The sequence below is a fragment of the Microtus ochrogaster genome, chromosome 5 (genome assembly GCF_000317375.1).
Source record: "Microtus ochrogaster isolate Prairie Vole_2 chromosome 5, MicOch1.0, whole genome shotgun sequence".
In the NCBI taxonomy this organism is placed as follows: domain Eukaryota; kingdom Metazoa; phylum Chordata; class Mammalia; order Rodentia; family Cricetidae; genus Microtus; species Microtus ochrogaster.
In genome coordinates this window covers 59578419-59583542 of record NC_022012.1, presented here as the reverse complement: position 1 = coordinate 59583542, position 5124 = coordinate 59578419, and the positions used below count along the sequence as shown (strand labels likewise).

Sequence of the window (5124 nt, the reverse complement as noted above, 5' to 3'; positions counted from 1 at the left end):
TAGTTGCAGTGGCTTAGCCCAACAAGGACTAGTATGGGAGATGAAACATTATGAAGGGAAAGTTATCTTCAGTGGCCAGGTCTTCAAAAAAAATTTTTTTTTAATTTTAGAACAAATTGGGTATCCCCTCTCTGAAACGCTTATGACTAAAATATTAGTCATAAGAAATTTAGTTAAAGCTACTTTAGCAGCAGCAACAGGGCTAGTGCCTGTGGGAACAGAATTTCCACCAGGCCCACTGCTAGAGAAGCAGGCTCGCAACTGCATAGTTGCAATTATTGGCTGAAACAGCAGTAGATTAGGGTGCAACCACCGTGCTGAACTTAAAACAATAAACTAATTAACGAAGAAAATTAATTAATTAAGAAAAAGATGTGGCCAACCAGACAGGTTACTGGGTAAAGGCACTTGCTGTGCAAACTTGGTGACCTGAGTTTGATTCCCAGAATCCACATAATGATGGATTCCACAGAGCTGTCCTTTAAATTCCACAAGTGTACACACGCACACACCATAGAAACCAATAAAAAATTTAAAAATATATTTTTAAGTATGAGAATAAAACATAATTTTCTTAGAAAGCTAGTATGTTCTCATGTTCATAATTCTCCAAATTTTGTGAGGGTATTGGCTTCTTTGTTATTTATATTGTGTTGCTTTTTGAGACAAGGTCTCAATATTTTGCCCTGTGCAGTCTGGAATTCTTCCTGCTTCTACTTCCTCAGTGCTGGGACTAAGGTGTGCAGCACCATGCCCAGTGAAAATGGTTACTTTAAATCCCAGTGTTTTTTCAAACTCTTGCCATTTTTCTATGGAGAAAAGGTTTTTCCTTCCTCATCTCTCTTTGTTTTGCTTTTCTTCATTTTTTAAAAACAAGATCAGCTCACACTCTCCTCAAATCCCAATCCTCCTATCTCAAGCTCTCAAGCACTGAGATTACAGCCATCTCCACCTCGCGTGGCCTTTCTTTTGAATTCCACTATGAACTCTGATGTGCTATGATTCTTTAGTAATTGTAGGTTTTGTTCCCCCTTTTTCTGGATTTGGGTTTTTGTTATGTAGCACTGGTTCATCTAGAACTCTGTATGAATACCAGGCTGGCTCAGACTTGTGGTGATCCTCCTGCCTCTGCCTCCAGAGGCTGGAATTACAGGCAGGAACCACCAGCCTAGTTTTTTATACTTTGGAAGAAGTTTGTAAGTTAGCCAGACTCTGGGGAGAAGAAGCCCTCCAGGGACACTTCCAGGGGATTTGCATCTAAGCAGCAAGCAGCCCTGTTCTCCACAGTTGCTCTTTGTATAATTCTCTCTCTCTCTCTCTCTCTCTCTCTCTCTCTCTCTCTCTCTCTCTCTCTCTCTCACACACTCACACACCTCTCTTCTCCCTTTTCCTCCCTCTCTTTCCCCCCTCTAGCTCTCTCATGCACCTCCCCCTCTCCATTGATAAAATTTTATTTTGATTTAGATGGATTCTGATAATGGATTTTGTTTAAATATTAGAGTTCATCCACATATGATGCTAAAATTAAGCACTTTTTCAACAAAATTGATTTTTACACCAATGCACCCTAGAACGCTAATCTGCATACATTTGCTGCTTGTGCACCAATGGATGGATGGTGTTTGAATGCCACCTGGTGGCTCTTTTGCTCTGTGCAGCATGGGTCTCTCATCAGCCTTACACTGCAAATGCCTGATAGACCACCTGCTCAGAGGCTACAGAATCGCAAACTTCACAACATGACTACATACATGACACATGCTTTTAAATATGCAGATTGTTCTGTTCTATGCTCAAGTACTCCAGGATATAGTAAAAATTGAAAGTAAAAAGAAAAAAGATACACAAAATTGTGGATGTAGCACAGCTGGTAGAGTGCTTGCCTAGAATGCATGAAATTCTGGGCCTCAATACCCATCGGTATCTAAAATGGGGCATGGTGGCACACATCAGTAATCCCAGTATTTAGGATTACAGGAGTCAGAAGTTCTAGGTCAGGTTGGATGTTGGCTGCACAATGAGTTTGAGGCTGCCCTAGGCAACATGAGACCTATCTCAAAAAAAAAAAAAATCCAGTAGTGCTTCATTAATTTTTAAAGGTTAAGATAGAAACAGTTTTCTTTATGGCATTTTCATAGACCTTTTGTTCTTATTTGTGGCCCTGTCCCGCTGCCCTTCCCCCTGCTTTCCTCTACTAATCTCTCTCCTTTACCCACAGACCTCCGTTCTGCTTTCATGTATTCCCTCCCTGATCCCATCTTCCCTTAAGATGTCATCTTCCAGACTGAGGGCAGCAGGCTAGTGGATGGGTGGAGGGCAGTGGGGTTAGTGTAATGGTTTGTCCTGTCCCTATAAGAGACAAGCTCCTCCCACTCCCTCCTCTGTCTGCTGAGGCAAGCAGGTCTTCCTTCTGCTTCCAGCCTTAGCACCTTCCTTCCTTTCTTTCTCTGAAAGAGACAGCTTCTGCTCTCCCCATTTCTCCCCTCAGCCCATTCTCTCTCTGTCTCTCTCTCTCTGCTCTTCTCCCTTCTCCCCTTCCCCTATTTCCCTTTCCCTTCCATAACGTACTAAATAAATATCCAACCTCACTCTGTATGGCATGCCTATCCATGTCTCTATCTCTCACCCACTGCGTGGCTCCCTGCCAAGGACCAGCCGTGGTCAAAGACCTGCGGTTTGGTCTCATGGCACGCCTATCCATCTTGGTCTCTCATCTACCATGTGACTCCCTGCCTAGTACCCACTGGCCCTCATGGCCCACGGGCCACTCGGGGGCTCCCTGCATGGCCCGCTGTGGTCTCGGGACTTGCTGCCTGCTGCAGCCACTTGGGGACCTGCAGTATTTTATCTAAACCATTACAGTTAGCATGCAGAGGGAATGGCGGGTATGGCTGCTGTACGGAGGTCATAGCAGATTTCAGATCACCTCATCCTTACCCTCCTGTCCTGGCTGCTGCTCCCCTACCCCCTACAGAGCCTAGAGCCTACTGCACCAGAATCCTGTGTTCAGTACCTGTAAACTGCGCTTGGAAAACTCAGTGTACGCTTGTGGGCTAGCTCCCAGGACATGTGGAAGCTGATGACCTACCCTTTGAGGTTTGCAGCCTTAGTCCTAAACCCAGCCGCCATCTATGTGTGACACTGAAGTCTATGGTTTTGAGTAAGACTAAACACTGGCCCTGCATAAGGATGCCCTGCACCCTAAGATCCTCAGTGCTGCCCAGGGACATCCTGACAGAGCGCTGTAAGTAGCCTGAGGGGATTTGGAAACATCACTATGACCGCAGTCTGCCAATTGTGGCCTCCACTATGGTGTTCAGAAAAGTCCTCCGATGAAAATTGATGCTTTTCATTATGTACAACTAAAATCAGCCTACAGGGGACTCCAGCCTGTGCCAGAAAATTAAGTGACTGACCTATATGTTCATGTACCTAGTACATGCCACTATACCAGATGAGTTGTTTCTATGACAAGGGCGGTTAACAGATATCTTCTCTTCATCTCAATACTAGAGATCACACTGCTGCCTGTGTGGTAGATACTTCCTGTGCCGCAGCCTAAAGTTGGAGCACGTCTACCTCTATAAGAATATGATGGATGCCATCCTGGATGTGCGTGTGAAAGGCCTCCTGTACCAGTGGATTGAGCAAAACATGGAGAAGTACATCCTGAGACGGAATGAAACATTTGCGGTCCTGAGCCACCTGGTGGCCATGGAAAACAGCTGTTTCTCATCACCAACAGTCCTTTCAGAGTCATGGACAAAGGAATGAGGCACATGGCAGGTCCTGATTGGCACCAACTCTTCGATATAGTCATCGTCCAGGGTGACAAGCCCAACTTTTTCACGGACCAGGGTAAACCTTTTTTGAAAGCTTAATGAGAAGGGTTCCCTCACGGGACCACATCACTGGCCTGGAAAAGGGCGAGATCTATCAGCAGAGAAACCTGTTTGACTTCGTTTGTCTACTTTGGTGACCACCTCTACAGTGGCCTGGTGGATCCCATGCAGCACCGTGGCTGACGCACAGGAGCCTTCATCTCTGAGCTGGAGCTCGAGAGCCACATCATCAACAAAGAACAGTAGGTGCACACATTGACATGTCAGCAGGCGCTCACTGATCTGCAGAGTATATGCAGAAGTATCGGGATGCAGAGTCCAGGCAGGTGCTGGCTATCAATGAAGGAGCCACGAGAACTGAGATGCATCACCAAGGCCTATCCAATACTCAGTTTGGGAGTGTCTTCCACAGCTTCCACAACCCCACCTACTTCTCCAGGAGCCCAGTGTGCTTCTCCAACCTCTCCATAGCCCTTCTCAGTTCAGCTACCATGTGGATTTCACTTTCTACCCACGCTGCACACTCCTGCAGCACGTGGCACCCCTATGGGTGGACCAGCTCTGCACTGGACTATGAAGACACCCTTCCTTGGGAACATGGCCCACATCCTCTGAGGGCACTTTTTTTGTCCTGGACGGACCCTCCATCCTCTCGGCTCCAGCTACCCTGACAAATAATAAAATAAGTCTCTGTCTTCAAAAGCACAAACAAATGAAACAAAAATTCATCCTCCTCTTCCACAGCCAACTTCAAGGTTTATCACGCAGACACACACACGCGCCGTAAATGACACTCACTTCACAGGAAATATGTAATATTTATCACTCTAAGTCTTGGCTTATTGCATTTAACATGATGATTTCCAGGTGTATCCATTTTCCTGGAAATGCCCTTAATTTTATTTTTATTAAGCTTAGTGTGTGTGTCCCGTGTGTGTGCGTACTGTACATGCCATGGCACACATGTGGAACATGTGGAGGTCAGAGGACAACGTTGTGGAATCCATCCTCTTCTGGGAACTGCTCATCAAGCACGTCTACACAATTTAAATTTTCTTTACATCTGAATAAAGTTCCATTGTGTATGAACCACATTTTCCTTATCCATTTATCTATTGACGAACATCTAGGCTGGTTCCATTTCCTAGCTACTGTGAATAGTGTATCAGTGAACAGTGATACGCAAGCATCTCTGTGGTAGGACTCAGGAGTCCCCTGGGATCCCTCAATGGGCCCAGGAAACCTGTAGTTGGATTGTGTGGTCCGTCTATTCCAATTTCCA

At 45.6% G+C, this 5124-nt stretch overlaps 1 pseudogene; it reads left to right on the top strand.

Annotated features, from left to right (window-relative positions):
- Positions 1 to 3149: 3149 nt before the first annotated feature.
- LOC102002066 lies at positions 3150 to 4457 on the top strand (annotated as a pseudogene).
- The last annotated feature ends 667 nt before the right edge of the window (positions 4458 to 5124 follow it).